This window comes from Lutra lutra, chromosome 12 (assembly GCF_902655055.1).
Source record: "Lutra lutra chromosome 12, mLutLut1.2, whole genome shotgun sequence".
Classification (NCBI taxonomy): Eukaryota; Metazoa; Chordata; class Mammalia; order Carnivora; family Mustelidae; genus Lutra; species Lutra lutra.
Window position 1 is genome coordinate 54,270,263 of NC_062289.1, and position 17,414 is coordinate 54,287,676.

Genomic DNA, 17,414 nt, shown 5'->3' on the forward strand with positions numbered 1-17,414 from the left:
GCCTTGCCTCTCTCACATCTGTGTGCCCTTCCAAGTACCTACTTCTAGAACATACCTTGCCAACTTTTTTATCCAGAGAAATCTCCCTCATCTTTTTGGGTTGTTTCCCATGTAATCTCTGAATGATATCTTCCCTGGGCTCCTAGACAAGAGACAAAGCTTGGCTTCACTGTGTGTCTGTTGTCCTACATGCTTAGCTTTCCCTGCTTACACCACTATTCCTGGGCAACTCTGACCCCTCAGCTAGACTGAGAGAACCCCACAGGACCAAGAAATGTTACCTGACTCACCTGTGTGTGATTACTACTGATTCCTTTTGCCCTATCTTTAATGCCTAATGATACAGAGTGAATTCTTATACATTTTCTTTTTATCAAGTATTGGTCTCTTGCCCTTTCAGAGAAAGGGGAAATAGCAACGATTAGGGACTAACAAAACTCCTGCACCCTCTTTGTCTTCTAGGGCAAGAGCAGTGCTAAAATGTATTTGAAAAGACAGAAAATGAATTATTCCAATATTCTATGACAGAATGTCCAAGAAGTGCCTGAATTCCAGCATTCCTTTCTCTCCATGACAATGACCCTGATCAGTTGTGATTTCTTCACACTCTGTCCTTAACCCCCAAGAAAAATACTACTCTATTCCCACCCAGTAGCATAAAGTTAATCCGGTTCCTTAATGAGAATGGGAGTACACTGGGAGAATGCTACTCTAGCTGAATTTTTAAAAATATTTTAAATATTAAAATATATAATAAATATAAAGCAATAAATTATAATAAAAATATAAGTTATATATTTATATATAATATAAAAATATATATAAATTTAATTATATATTAAAATATTAATAAATATTTTAATATTTACTGAAGGAGTAGTTGTAATTATCAACATTTTAACCTATCAACCCTCTCAAATTATATGCCCCAAAAGATCAGTGCCTCTGTTACCTCCTTGTGGTTTTTAAAAATAGAGATATAATTGAAATATAACACCATTAGTTTCAGGTGTACTATATAATGATTTGATATTTGTGTATATTATAAAATGGTCATCCCAGTAAGTCTAGTTCATGTCCGTTACCATACATAGTTACAATTTTTTTTCCCTTGGGATGAGAATTTTCAGAATTTACTGTTCTAGCAACTTTCAAAATACAATATAGTATTATTAACTATAGTCACTGTGTCGTATATGATCTTGAGGACTTATTTTATAATGAGAAGTTTGTACATTTCACTTACCTCCCCAACCCACTGCCTCTGGAAACACCAGTCTGTTCTATGAATTCTTTTTCTAATTCCACCTATAAATGACACAAAGTATTTGCCTTTATCTAATTTCACTTAGCATAATGCCCTCAAGTTCCATTCATTTCCTTGGTTAAATTTGCTCCTAGGTATTTTATTCTTTTCGATGCAATTGTAAATGACATTGTTTTTCTTAATTTCTTTTCCTGATTGATAGTGTATAGAAACAATACATTTATGTATATTCATTTTGTATCTTGCAGTTTCACTGAATCCATTTATTAAATTTAATAGTTTTTGGGGGGGAGTCGTCAGAGTTTTCTATATATAGGATCATGTCCTCTGCAAATAGTGACAGTTTCACTTGTTCCTTACCAGTTGGGATGCCTTCTATTTCTTTTTCTTGTCTGATTGATATGGGTAGGACTTCCAGGACTATGTTAAATAGTAGTGGTGAAAGTGGGCATCATGTCTCAATCCTCATTTTAGAAAAAAGCTTTGAACTTTTCATTGTGTATGATGTTAGCTGTGGTTTTTGTCATACGTGGCCTTTATTATGTTGAAGAATGTTCCCATTATGCCCACTGTGTTAGAGAGTTTTTTTTTTTTTATCATAAATGGATGTTGAATTTTGTTAAATGCTTTTGGCGCATCTATTGAAATGATCTTAAGATTTTTATCTTTTATTTTGTTAAAGTGGTGTATCACGTTAATGGATTTGTGAATATTGGAAAAACCTTCCTTGATTATGGTGTATGAGCCTTTCAATGTATTGTTTAATTTGGTTCAGCCTCCACGTTTGTGGGTTTTTTCTGTTTTTTTTTTCCTTATAATTAATTTCGGCTTTCATATTATTGAGGTTATAAAATATGCTCGATATTATTTCTATCATAAATTTATGAGATGCGTTTTGTGGTCTGACGTGTGATCTAGCCTGGAGAATGTTCCATGTGCACTTGAAAAGGATGAATAGTCTGCTGTTTTAAATGGGATGTTCTGTATTTATACATTTAATGTGTCATTCCAGGCCACTGTTTCCCTATTGATTTTCTGTCTAGATGATCTCTCCACTGATGTAAGAGGTGTGTTAAAATTCCCTCCTATTATTGTATTACTGCCAGTTTCTGTATGTCTGTTAACATTTGCTTTATATATTTAGGTGCTCTTATGTTGGATGCATACATATTTATAATTGTTTATATTGTGTTGGAGTGATCACTTTATTAGTATGTAATGCTCTTTTTCTCTTATTGCAGCCTTTGTTTATCTTTTTCAAAAAGTTTTTATTTAAATTCCAGTTAGTCAACACATAGTGTAATATTAGCTTAGCTTCAGGTGCAAAACACAGTGAGTCACCCCTTCTATAAACCACCTTGTGCTCACAACAAGTACACTCATTAATTCCCATCACCTATCCAACCCATGGCTCTACTCACCTCTCCTCTGGTAACCATCAGTATGTTCTCTATAGTTAAGAGTCTGTTTCTTGGTTTGCCTCTCTCTCTCTCTTTCTCTCCCTACTTTGGTGGTTTCTTTCTTAAATTCCACCTATGCATGAAATTGTATGGCATTTGTCTTCCTCGGACAGTCTTTGTTTTAAAGTCTATTTTGTCTCATATAGTATTACTTTTGTTTGTTTGTTTCCATTTGCATGGAATATCTTCTTCCATCCCTTCGTTTTCAGTCTGTATGTGTCTTTAGGTCTGATCCAAGTCTTTGACAGGCAGGTCTTGTTTTTTTAATCCATTTAGCTACCCTATATCCTTTGCTTAGAGAATTTATCCCACTTATATTTATAGTAGTTATTTATAGGTATGTATTCATTGCCAATTTGTTAATTGCTTCTGGTTGTTTTTGTAGTTCTTTCTGTTCCTTTCTTCACTGGCTCTCTTCTCCAGTGATTTGATGACTTTCTTTAGTGGTATGTTTGGATTACTTTCTTTTTATATGTTGTGAATCTATTATAGGTTTGTGGTTACTATGAGGTCCATATATAACACCCTATGGATATAGCAGTCTATTTTAAGTTGATGATCACTCAAGTTTGAACAGATTAAAAAATAACTACATTTTTACTCTTCCACCCCTATAGTTTATATATTTGACATCATTTTACATATATTAATTCTGTGCATCCCTTAGTTATTGTAGATATAGTTGATTTTATTACTTTTGTCTTTTTTATACTAGCTTCATAAGTGGTTGATCCACTACCTTTGCCATATTTTGCATTTTTTTTTTTAAGATAGGAGGGGTGGGGAAATAGAAAAGTAGAAGAGAGAAAATCTTAAGCAGGTTCCTTACCCATTACAGAGCCCAATGGGGGCTTGATCTCACAACCCTGAGATCATGACCTGAACCTGGAATTCAAGAGTTAGATGTTTGGGCATCTGGGTAGTTTTGTCAGCTAAGCATCTGTCTTCAGCTTGGGTCATGGTCCCAGGGTCCTGGGATCAAGTCCCTATGTTGGGCTCCCTACTCCACAGGGAGTCTGCATCTCTCTCTCCCCACCCTCCTACTCATGTGCTCTTTCTATCAAATAAATAAATAAAATCTTTGAAAAAAGATCCTTAACCAACTGAGACACCCAAGTGCCCCCCATTCTGCTTTTACCAGTAAGAACTTTTCATTTTTTTTTTTTTCTTTTATGCTTAAAGAAGTCTCTCTAGCATTTCTTGTAAGTCTGATTTAGTGGGATGAACTCTTTTAACTTTTGTCTGGGAAGCTCTGTTTTTCCTTCAAATTTCAATGATAACCTTTCCTGGTAGAGTGTTCTTGATTGTAGGTTTTTCCCTTTCAACACTTTGTAGGCTAGAAGGAAGTCACCTTAGATATTCAGTTTCTACTGAAAAAGCAACTAATAGCTTTATGGGGGTCCCCTTGTATTAACTAACTGCTCTTCTTTTACTGACTTATGATTCTCCTTTCATGTTTAATTTTTGACATTTTAATTATCATGTGTCTTGGTATGGATTTGGGTTCATCTTGTTTGGGAATGTTTATGCTTCCTAGACCCAGGTGTCTGTTTCCTTCCCTAGGTTAGAAAAATTTTCAGCTATTACTTTCTCAAACAACTTTACTGCCCCTTTCTCTTCTTCTGAAACCCCTAAGATGCAAATGTTGGTTTTGACTTTGTCCTAAGTGTTCCTTAAAATACCCTCAACTTTTAAAATTCTTTTTTTCTTTTTGTTGTTCAGCTTGGGTGATTTCCATTACCCAGTCTTCCAGATTGCTAATGTGTGTGTTCTGGATGATGAAATCTGCTGTTGATTCCTTCTAGTGTATTTTTCATTTCAGTTATTGTTTTCCTCAGGTCTGGTTTCTAATTTTTTTTAAAGATTTTATTGACTTATTTATTTGAGAGAGAGTGAATATGCAAGTGGAGGAGAGGAGCAGAGGAGGAGGGAGAAGGAAAGAATCTCAAGCAGATTCCATTCTGAGCCCAATGTGGGGCTTGATCTCACAATCCTGACAGTGACTTAAGCTGAAACCAAGAGTTGGATGCTTAACCAACTGACCCACACAGGTGCCCCAGGTCTGATTTTTTTTTTTTTTTAAGTTCTCTCTTTTGAAGTTCTTTTTGGGTTCACCCATTCTTCTGAGTTGGGTATCTTTTTGACTACTACTATGAATTCTATTGGGTAGATTGCTTTTCTCCATTTCATTTAGTTTTTTAAAAAGGTTTTCTCTTGTTTTTTCATTTGGAACATATTCCCCTGCCTCCTCATTTTGCCTGACATTATGTGATTGTTTCTCTGTGTTAGGTAGATGAGCTATATTTCCCAGTTTTGAAGGATTGGCCTTATGTAGAAGGTATCCTGTAGGGTCCAGTCATGCAATTCCCTTTGGTCACCAGAACCAGGGGTTCCAGTGGTGTCCTCTTTGGGCTGCATATGCCCAAGGCATGTTGGTGGGTGAGGTTGGCCCCAATCTGGCTGGCTGTGATGCCTTACTGTAAAAGCTGCAGAATCCTGGTGGGCAGAGTGAATGGTACTAGTAAGGTAAATGGAGAGTGTCAGAAATGGTGTCTGCTAGTGCTGGGCCAGCTAGATAGAAGGAGATTAAGAAAAATGGTATCAGTCTGTGCTTCTGCTCCTGGGGAAAGATCTACCCCTCCAGAACACACTCTAAAAATTAGTCTATCTCCTTCATATAAGGCCCTGGCACTTTACAAACTGAGGCTTCTGTGCTGAGTCTAGGATTGAGTTTATGCATGGGTCCTTTAAGAGCAGAGTCTCTGTTTTCTGTAGCCCTCTGGCTCTCCCATAGTTAAGCCCCACTAATTTCCAAAAATTATAGGCTGATCTTCTTGATGCAGGTTCCCAGGATAGGAATGCCTGATGTGAGCCTTCAACCCTTGTCTCCTCAGGGAGAACCTCTGTACTTGTGATATCTGGTTCCACTTGTGAGTTGCTGTGCTGGAGGAGTGGATCCTAAACAGAATGCATCTCTGCCCCTCCTACCTATCTCAGTATGGCTTCATTTTTATACATTCAGTTGTGGAAGAACTGTTCTGTTAGTTTACATGTTGTTTCCAGAGAGAAACATATGTTGTTTGTAGTTTTGATGTTTCCATGGGAGGAGATGAGCTCAGGATTTTCCTGCTCCACAATTGTGATCTCAACTTACCTTCATTTTCATTTACCCAGAAGTGGAATTGCTGGATTGGACAATAGTTCTATTTTTAATTTTTTCAGGACCCTCCATACTGTTTTCCAATGGAGGCTGCATCAATTTGCATTCCCACTAGTGGTGCACAAGCATTCTCTTTTCTCTACATCACTGCCAGCATTTTTGTATTTTTTGATGATTGTCATTCCAACCAGTGTGAGATGATTTCAATGTGGTTTTGATTTGGTGAATGCTTTGATGTGGTCCTGGATGATTGGTGATGTTGAGCACCTTTTAGCGTACCTGCTGACCATCTACATATCTTCAGAAAAATGTCTATTTAGATCCTCTGCTCATATTTTAATGGATTGTTTGGGATATTGTTGAGTTGTAGGAATTCTTTATATATTTTGGATATCAGCCCTTTATCAGATATATGATTTACAAATATTTTCTCCCATTCTGTAGGCTGCTTTTCCATTTTGTTCATTTCCTTTGCTGTGCAGAAGCTCTTTAGTTTGATGTAATCCCACTTGATTATTTTTGCTTTTAGTGACAAACCCATAAAATCATGGTCAAGCTCATTACCAAGCTGCTTACCATCTATATTCTTTAATCCATTTTGAGTTAATTTTTCTGTATGGTGTAAGAGAGTGGTCCAGTTTTATTGTATATATATATGTCCAGTTTTCCTTAACACCATTTAGTGAAGAAAATGTCTTTTCTCATCTGTATATTCTTGGTTCCTTTGTCATAAATTATTTGACCATATAAACATGGGTTTATTTCTGGGCTCTGTTCCATTAATCTATGTGTCTAATTTACACCAATACCATACTATTTGGATTACTACAGTTTTGTAATATAGTTTGAAATCTGGAAGCATAATGCCTCCAGTTTTTTCTTTCTTCAGGTTGTTTTATCTATTGGGGGCATTTTTGTGGTTTCATACCTATTTTAGGATTGTTTTATTTCTGTAAAAAATGCCACTGTTATTGTGATAAAATTTAGAATTTTGATTGCATTGAATCTGTAGATTGCTTTGGGTTGCACAGATATTTTTTAAAGTTTATTTTTTTATAAACATATAATGTATTATTAGCCCCAGGGATACAGGTCTGTGAATTGCCAGGTTTACACACTTCACAGCACTCACCATAGCACATAACCTCCCCAATGTTTGCCAGATATTTTAATGACTTTAATTCCTCATAAGCACAGAATATATTTACATTTACTGGTGTCCTGTTCAATTTCTTTAATCAGTTTCTTAGTTTTTGGTGTACGGATCTCTTACTTCCTTGGTTAAATTCCTTGGTATTTTCTAGGAATTTTTGATATGACTGTGAATGGGATTGTTTAATTCACCTTTTCTGATAATTAGTTTATTAGTGTACAAAATGCAGCCAATTTTTGTATATTGGTTTTGTGTTCTGCAGTTTTATTTAGTTTGTTTTGGTTCTAACAGGTTATCTTTTTTGGTGGACTTTAGGGTTTCTTATATATATGATGTCATCAGCAAATAGTGAGAATTTTACTTGTTTCTTTCCAATTTAGAAAGGAACCTTGCCTTTTATTTTTCTTGCCTAATTGCACTGGCTAGAATTTCCAATATTATGTTGAATAAAAGTGGCAAGAGTGGACATACTTGTTTTGTTCTCATCTTAGAGTCAAAACTTTCACCTGTTGACCACAGTATGAATTAGCTATGGGCTTATCATGTACAGACTTTATTATGTTTGGGCACAGTCCCTATTTACCCACTTTGTTTAGAGTTCATCATCAGTAGATGTTGAATTTTGTCAAGGGTTTTTTCTGCATCTATTGAGATGACCATAAGATTTTTAACCTTCCTTTTTTAATGTGTTATATCACCTTGATTTGCAAATGTTGAGCCAACCCTGCAACCCGGAATACATACCACTTGATGAGGGTATATGATCCTTTTATAGGTTTCTCCCACTCTCTGAAAGAGCTTTCCTATAAAACTTTCATAAGCTGAAATGGAGTAAAATGGAGAATTTCATGCTTTCCAAAATATTGTGTTAAGCCACTCTGACTTTATGAAAGACCTATATTACTATGTTAATGGCTTTTTAAATAGGTGCTAATGTAGGTCTTCTGTAAAAATGAGGTGGTGTAACATGAACTTCTGAAAAGCAGGGGCTACCTGTAATGTATCACTGAATTTGGCTTACTAATATTTTGTTGAAGATTTTTGCATCTATGTCCATCAGGGATATTGGCCTATAATTTTCTTCTTTGATGGTGTTCTTGTCAGGTACTGGTATCAGAGTAAGGCTGGCCTCATAAAAACAGTCTGGAGGTGTTCTTCCTCTGTTTTGGGAACAGTTTGCCAGTAATTCCTTTCTTTTCTTTCTCTCTCTCTCTCTCTTTTTAAATGTTTGGTAGAATTCACTGTCAAAACTATGTGATCCTAGAATTTTGTTCCTTGGGAGATTTTTGATTACTGACTTAATATCCTCACTAAAAATCAGTCTGTTCAGATTTTCTATTTCTGTATGATTCAGTCTTGGTAAGTTGTATGTTTCTAAAAATTCAAGCATGTCTTCTAGGTTGTCCACTTCATTGATTTATAATTTTTCTTAGTAGTCAATAGACTACTCATAATAATGAGCCTTTGTGTATCTTTGATATCAGTTAACATCTCCTTTTTCATTTTTGAAAATATTTGAGTCCTCTTTTTTTTTTTTTAATTGGTGAGTCTACCTGAAGGTTTTTCTGGTTTTTTTTTTTTTTTTTGCTTTTCAAAGAACCAGCTCTTAGCTTCATTGATGTTTTCTATTGTCTTTTTAGTCTCTATTTCATTTATTTCTGCACTGATTTTTGTTCTTTCCTTTGACCAACTTTGAACTTTGTTCTTCTTTTTCTGGTTCCTTGAGGCATAAACCCAGGGTCTTTGTTTTTGATATAGGCATTCACTGAAATGAACTTCTTTCTTAGAATTGTTTTCTGCATCCCATAAGTTTTGGTATGTTTTATTTCCATTTGTCTCAAGGTAATTTAAAATTTTTTCTTTTTTGACCAATTAATTGTTCACTAGCATGCTGTTTAATCTCCATGTACTTGTTAACTTTCCAGTTTTCTTCTAACTAGCTGCTACCCATTGTGGTCAGAATAGATGCTTGATATGATTTCAGTATTACATTTATTACATTCAGTAATAATATTACATTATTACATTCAGTATTACATTTATTAAGACTTCTTTTGTACCTGCAAATATTCTGGAGAAAGTGCCATGTGTGCTTCAGTGGTATGTATGTCCTGTTGTTTTGGGATGGGATATTCTATATGTCTCATAAGCCCATCTGGTCCAATATATCACTTAAGATCAAAGTTTTCTTATTGTTTTTCTATCTGAATGATCTAGCTGTTGATGAAAGTGAGGGATTAAAGTCCCATACTATTATTATACTGCTTTTTATTTCTCCCTTTATGTCTGTTAGTATTTACTCTTTACATATAGATGTTCCTATGTTGGTTGCACAATTATTTATATACAGTATATCCTCTTGCTGGATTGACCTTGTTATTATGTAATAACCTTCTTTATATCTTATTACAAATATTTGTTGTAATGCCTATTTTATCTGATGTAAGGATAGCTACCTAGCTTTCTTTTGGTATTCAATTTGCATGGACTATCTTTTTCCCTCCTTTGCTTTCAGTTTGTGTGTATCTTTATACTGAAGTGAGTCTCTTATAGACAGATGGGTGTTGTCTTTATCTATTTGGTCGCTCAATGTGTTTTTGATTAAAGAATATAGTCCATTTACATTTAAAATAATTATTGATAAATATGTCCTTATTGCTGTTTTGTGAATTATTTTCTGTCTTAAATTTATTTGCTCCTTCTCTTGCTCTCTTCAAGATTTGATGGTTTCTTTCTAAGTGGCATGGTAAGATTTCTTCCTAAGATGGATCTTTCTAAATGACATGCTTAGATTTCTTTCTCTTTAACTTTTGCATATTTACTATGGGATTTTGTTTTGTGGTTCCCAAAAGTTACATAAGTAACTTACTGATAACATTCTGTTTTAAATTGATAGCAACTTAAGTCTAAATGTATTTTAAAGCTCAATATTTTTACTCCAACATTTTATATTTTTGATATCACAATTTACATCTTTCTGTCTTATGTGTCCCTTAACATTATTTTTTATTATAGTTACTTTTACTAATTTTAACCCTCATAACAGCTTTATAAGTGATTAATCTAACAACTTTACATCATAAGATTATTTCGAATTTTCCTATGTATCTACCTTTAGCCATGAAACTTACATTTTTATGTTTTCATGTTATTAATTAGCATTAACATTTCTTTTTTTTTTTTTAAATGCGCAATTTTTTTTTTAAAGATTTTATTTATTTATTTATTTGACAGAGAGAGATCACAAGTAGACGGAGAGGCAGGCAGAGAGAGAGAGAGAGGGAAGCAGGCTCCCTGCCGAGCAGAGAGCCTGATGCGGGCCTCGATCCCAGGACCCTGAGATCATGACCTGAGCCGAAGGCAGCGGCTTAACCCAGGCGCCCAGCATTAACATTTCTTATAAAGCCAGTCTAGTGGGTGATCAACTCCTTTAGCTTTTGCTTGTCTGGAAAACAAGCTCTCCTTCAATTGTAAAGGACATTGTTGCTGGGTACTCTTGTTTGGCACTTTTTTTTTTTTTTTTTCCTTCCAGCCCTTTGAATATATTATGCCCTCCCTTCTGACCTGCAAAGTTTCTATCTTATTAGGGAGGGGGATGCCCCTTGTGTGTAACAAGTTGCTTTTCTCTTGCCTCTAATTTTGCCATTTTAAGTATAATTTGTCTTGTGGGTCTCTTTGAGTAATCTTACTGGGGATTCTTTGGGCTTCCTGGACCTGGATGTCTCCTTCCCTGGGTTAAGGAAGTTTTCAGCCATTATTTCAATGAAGTTTTATATCCTCTTTTCTCCTTCTGGAACCACTATAAAATGAATGCTGGCTTAGGTGCTATTTTCCAATATATCTCTTAAGTTGTCTTCACTCTTTTTCATCCTTTGTAAAAATTTTTTCTTCTCTTGGTGGATGAGTTTTACTGACCCATCTTTAAGGTCATTGATCCCCTCTGTTGTACTTTTTGGTTAAGTTATTGTATTTCTTCAGCTCTGTTAGTTCTTTTTGGTGCTCTTAGATTTTTTTTAAAAGATTTTATTTATTTATTTGACAGAGAGAAATCACAAGTAGGCAGAGAGGCAGGCAGAGAGAGAGAGGAGGAAGCAGGCTCCCCACCAAGCAGAGAGCCTGATGTGGGACTCGATCCCAGGACCCTGAGATCATGACCTGAGCCGGAGGCAGAGGCTTAACCCACTGAGCCACCCAGGTGCCCCACTCTTAGATATTTTTTATGTCTTTGTTGAAGTTATCACCATATTCATTCATCTTCTGAGTTTAGTGAGCATCTTTATAACCACTATTTTTGAACTCTTTATCAGGTAAATCACTTATCTCCATTTCATTTAGGACTTTTTCTGATGTTTTATATTTTCCTTGATTCTCTATTTAGTTTCTATGCATTAGATACAACAGCCATCCCTCCCAGTTCTGAGAACTGGCTTTGTGTAGGAGTTGACCATTCAGCTGCTAGCTTTCCATTGTCTTTCAGACCTTTTTGATTATAAAAGCAATCTACTTTGTTTTCAGTGGTTCCCAGTAGTTGAGATTGTGTTAAGTCCTGTCAGAGTTCCAAATAGGAAGATCTCAGTCAGCATCTTTTAATGTAGGCACACATACTTGATTCAGGAGAAAACTGGGAGATAGACATTAGTCTGTTTCCTCTGCACTGAGCCCTGGCTGATAGCCAGTTAGGAACTCTTTCTTTGCTACTATCCTTGAACACAAGCCTGGCTGGCCACCAGCCACAGGCTCCTTTTATGGAGATATCAACCATGTGGGCCAGGGCAGTGGCAAAGTGTTAAGATGGTGCCCACCTTCTGAGGCCTCTGGAGAGGATTGTAATCAGCCCCTAGATCTGTTTAAGTCTGCTGTCTCTGCTGTGCGTTTGGTGAGGTAGCCAGTTAAGAAGTGTTTCTCCATTTGTAACAGCACTGAAGGACCTTCATGTGCAAGACCTACTTTTCACCAAAGCCATGTGATCTAGAAGTATCCCTTGGATTGGAGTGGAAAAAATTGGGAATGCCAGATGAGTGTACAGCTCCTTTCCAAGAGATACCAGGCAGCTGGAATGAGGCAGTGGGGACTCCTGCCCTCTTTCAGTAGATTTCTAGATGTTTGTTAAATTAGATACCTGCTTCTCCAGCTGAAGCTTTAAGATAAGAAGGTTTCTTTCACAGAAGACTGGGCTGTCTCTGCACTGAGTCTTGGAATGTTGAGTCTGAAAAACCCTTTGGAATTCTTTCTCAGTTTGTGATTACCTTGTGAGTCTTGTGGATGCAAGTCCCTGTGGCTTTCAAAGATGGATGCTTTGTCTCTCAAGTGCAGGTCTTAAAAGTTAGGGTGCCAGATGTTCAGTTCAAATTCTTTGTTCCTCAAGGAGAAAATCAGGGTTGAGTTCCTTCCTGATTGCATGTCACTGAGCTAGGGTTGAGTTTACAGTGAGATTTTGTCTGAGTCTTTCCTACCTGCTTTCCCCCCAACCCCCTCATATGTCCATGGTGTAGAAGTTGCTCAGCTAGTATTTTCTTGCTTAATAAAAATGTTCCATATGTAGTATGTCCAGGATCCTCCTGTATGCTCACCTTGAACTAGAACCACCCTGCTGTTCCCTCTTCTATGAAATATAGCTAGTGGCAATGTTTAATTCAATTAAAAAAATACAGTAATTGCATGGAAATAGGACTTTATTGAGGAATAAATGGAATGACATATTAAACATTCAGCATAGCACCTGGCTCATGTACTCAATATAAAAACAATCACAATAGCACATTATTATTATTTTCATCATAGTAATATATTTTGTGATTATGTGTTGCTTTGCTATTCGGTCATTACAGACGTATTTCAAGGACTTATGCAATACACATATATAAATTACACCAATCTGAGTCAATGTTCACTTAGGTTGAATTCTTTGAAATTATTTTCTATCTTTAATTTTAGATTGTCTTACATTTGCTTTTTATTATTGCTTCTGCTATGGTTTCTTTTTTTTACTGCTGCTCATTCTGTTGATGGTAAGAATCCAAATTTTGAAAATTTGACTATTCACTTGCTTAACTGTCACCCAAACCATTTTTAAAAGTGGAGTTACTAATAAATCCTACACAGTTTCCTCTATCTGGGCCCTCACTAGGATTTTTCAGGAGAACTTTATGATAGAATAAGTACAAATGTCCAGCTATTGGGTGAAATGAAGATAGCAGCTTGTCATCTCTTTACAAAATCACACACCTAATTATATTTTTTCAAGTATAGTTAAATAAATAAAAATAGCTATCTTTACAAAGTGTTTGGTTGTTCTCTTAGTTACTATCTGTAAATCCAAGCAGCAAGTCTTACCAAAGACTCTGCAGAAACCTGTAGAGTCTTTCATCATGCTACATTTTTTTTTAAATAAAGTTTTTCAAAGACAGGGACAGCTGTCAGATATAAATAGATTCTTGAAGATATATCACATCTGCCCAAAAATGAAAGTCATTTTTCATACCCAGCATTTTCTAACTTTCTGAATTGTTCTGTAAAAGTGTTTCATTCTTATGTTGTGAAAGGCAGACAAACCAAAACTAGTGATGGGGAAAAATAATGATCACAGTTTCTATATAATTACCATATGTTTTTCATTCAGATAGCATCAGTGTTCAACATGCTGCTTTTTATGGTTCTATTTAACTTTTCTGACTTTTGAGCCAATGCTACAAAATGGGAAGCTGCATTATTTAAAAGAACAAATGGTGATGAAGCCTTCTGTAGGAAATGGGAATGGAGTGCTAGCCACCAATTTTTTTTTTTTAAGATTTTATTCTATTTTGAATTTTTTAAGACTTCATTTATTTGACAGAGAGAGAAAGGTCACAAGTAGGCAGAGAGGCAGGCAGAGAGAGAGGGGGAAGCAGGCTCCCCGCTGAGCAGAGAGCCCTATGTGGGCCGGATGTGGGCCTCGATCCCAGGACCCTGAGATCATGACCTGAGCCAAAGGTAGAGGCTTAACCCACTGAGCACCCAGGTGCCCCACCTATTCTCTTTTAACTCCACTTATGCCCACCCCCACTTCGACCCCTTCCATGAATGTGTGGATGCAGATGGCCAGGACCCTATTTTACTCTCTGGCATTAGTAATCTTTTTTGAACTGCATTAAGCAGAGCAAGGATTCATTGCCATCCATTATTCCTTCTGTGTTGCAGCTGATGCTAGGACAACCACCATTCCAGCAGTAAACATTTGCCTAGTTATCACACACTCATTCATTCAACAAATAAATGACAAAATAGTTAAAATGTGCCCATTATTATGCTTGATATTGAACATAAAGAGGAGTACTTTCCCTCAAAGAATTTAAGGTCTAATGAAAGATACAAATAATAACATGCCCAGGACTGAATAGGGTTCACTTTTTGTTCCTCTCTTTTCTTCTCTTCACTCTTAAGAATGGAAAACTATTGCATAACAACATATGTAAGTTATACTATGAATGTGTGTAATGTCCTCGTGATAGAAATGGGACTGGCCAATAGTTATTCCCATTTAAAGACAGTGTCTGTTAGTGGGAATGTAGACTGGTTAAGTCATAATGGAAAACAGTATGGCAGTTACTCAAAAAAGAACTACTATAAGATACAAAGATACAAAGATAGCAATTCTATTTCTAGGTATATATTTGAAGGAAATGAAATTATGATCTTAAAAAGATATCTGCACCCCCATGTGCACTGCAGCAATATTTACAATACCTAAGACATAGAAAAACCAAAGTGCCCATCAACAAATTCATGGATAAAAAGAATGTGTCATAAATACATATACAAAATGGCATATTTTCAGCCATTAAAAAACCCCCAAAAGTCCTGTCATTTGTAACAACATTGATGGATCTTGAGAGTCACCCTAAGGGAAATAAATCAGAGAAAGATAACTACTTGCTTACAGGGGGAATTTAGAAAAGATGAACTCCATGCGACAGAGTACATTTGTGCTCCAGAGGGTGAGAGGAGTGGGGAAATGTTGGTCAGAGGGTGAAAACTTCCGGTTATAACATGAGTAAGTTCGAGGGTGTACAGGCATACCTTGTTTTCTTGTGCTCCGCTTTATTGCCCCTTACAGATACTGTGTGTTTTATGAAAAGGTTTGTGGCAACCCTCTGTTGAGCAAGTCTTTCAGATGCAATTTTCCCAACAGCATGTGCTCACTACATGTCTCTGGGTCGCATATTGGTAATTCTCATAATATTTCAAATCTGTTCCTCATTATCATATTTGCTATGGTGATCTTTGATGTAACTATGGTAACTGTTTTGGGGGGCCAGAAACTGTGCCCATATTAAGACAGTGAACTTAAATGTTGTGTGTGTTCTGACTGCTGCCCACCTATCCCCCTTCTCCTATTCCCTGAGACACAACAGTATTAGAGGTCATTGTAGAGTTATTAATTGGCCTAAGTGAAAGTGAGAGTCCCACACCTCTCTGTTTAAATCAAAAGCTAGAAATAATTCAGCTTAGTGAGGAAGATATGTTGAAAGCTAAGATAGGCTGAAAGCTAGGCCTCTTGTGCCGAAGGAAATTAAAAGTGCTACTCAAGTGAGCATATAGTGATAAGAAAGTGAAACAGCTTTATTGCTGATATGGAGAAAGTTTTAGTGGTTTAGAAAGGACCTCAAACCAGCACCCAAATTCCCATAAGCCAAAGCCTGATCAGGAGCAAAGCCTTAACTCTCTTCAATTCTATGAAGGCTGAGAGAGGTGAGGAAGCTATTAAAGAAATGCTTGAAGTTAGCAGAGGTTGGGTGATGAGGTTTAAGGAAAGAAGCCATCTCTGTAACATCAGCATGCAAGGTAAAGCAGCAAGTTCTGATGTAGAAGCAGCAGCAAGTGATTCAAGAGATCTAGCTTAGATAATTTATGAAGGTGGCTACAGTAAACAACATGTTTTGAACGTAGACAAAACAGATTTCTATTGGAAAAAGATGCCATCTAAGACTTTCACAGCTAGAGAGAAGTCAATGCCTAGCTTCAAAGGACAGGCTGACTCTCTGGCTAGAGGCTAAAGCAGCTGGTGAATTCAAGTTGAAGCCAATGCTAGGGTGCTTAAGAATTACACTAAATCTACTCTTCCTGTTCTTTATGAATGAAACAACAAAGCCTGGAGGGCAGCACATCTGTTTACAATATGGTTTACTGAAAATTTTAAAACCATTGTTGACATCAGCTACTCAGAAAAAAAGATTTTCAAAATATCACTGCTTACTGACAATGCACCTGGTCACTCAAGAGCTCTGACAGAAAAGCACAATGAGCTGAATGTGGGTTTCATGCTATTGCACTTTTCAGCCTGTAGATCAAGGAGTAATTTTGACTCTCAAGTCTTACTATTAAAGAAATATATGTAATTAGGTTTTAACTGCCCTCGATAGTGATTCCTCTGATAGATCTGGCAAAGTCAAGTAAAAATCTTTTGGAAAGGATTTGCTATTCTAGATGCCAGTAAGAACATTCATGATTCATGGCAAGAGGTCAAAATATCAACATTACCAGGAGTTTGGAAGAAGTTGATTCCTTACGGATGCCTTGGAGGGTTCAAGACTTCAGTGGAAGAAGTCACTGGAGAGGTGGTGGAAATAGAGGTGGTGGAAATAGCAGGACAACTAGAATAAGGAGTGGAGCTAGAAGATGTGAGTGAATTGCTGTAAACTCAAGATAACACTTGAATGCATGAGGAGTTGCTTCTTATGGAGGACCAAAGAAAGTGGTTGTGTGAGATGGCATCTACTCCTGGATGACAACAAAGGATTTAGAATATCCCTTGAACTTGAGAAAGTAGTGACAGGGTCAGAGAGGACTGACCCAAGTTTTGAAAAAAGTTCTACTGTGGGTAAAATGTTATCAGAGTCCATCGACATGGCAAACTCCATTGTTGTCTTAAGAAATTGCTGCAGCCACCAACACGAAGGCAAGACCCTCCACCAGCAAAAAGATGAGGACCTGCCAAGAGCTCTGATGATGGTTAACTTTTTTTTTTTTGGTAAGGGTGTACACTGGTGTTTAGACATGATGCTATTGCACTTAATAGACTATAGTGTAAACATTAACTTTTCTATGCACTGAGAAACCAAAACAATTCCTTTTGGTAGCCTTTTTGAGGTACCCACTCTACTGTAGTAGTCTGGAACAAAACCTGCAAAAACAGCAGGTATGCCTGCCGTGTACAGCGTGGTGACTAGTCAGAAACACTGCATTATATAGTTGAAAGTTACCACAATAATATTTATACATCTATCCCCCCATATAATTAACGTGTGTGTGTGTGTGTGTGTGTTTAGTGAGAATATTTAAGATATAATATTGTGGCATCATTTTGCAGTGTACACATGTATCAAATAATCATGCTAT

At 36.4% G+C, this 17,414-nt stretch overlaps 1 protein-coding gene across 1 annotated transcript in view; it reads right to left on the reverse strand.

Annotated features, from left to right (window-relative positions):
* Positions 1-17,414, reverse strand: part of DLGAP1 (DLG associated protein 1) — a 771,821-nt gene that overhangs the window by 442,217 nt on the left and 312,190 nt on the right.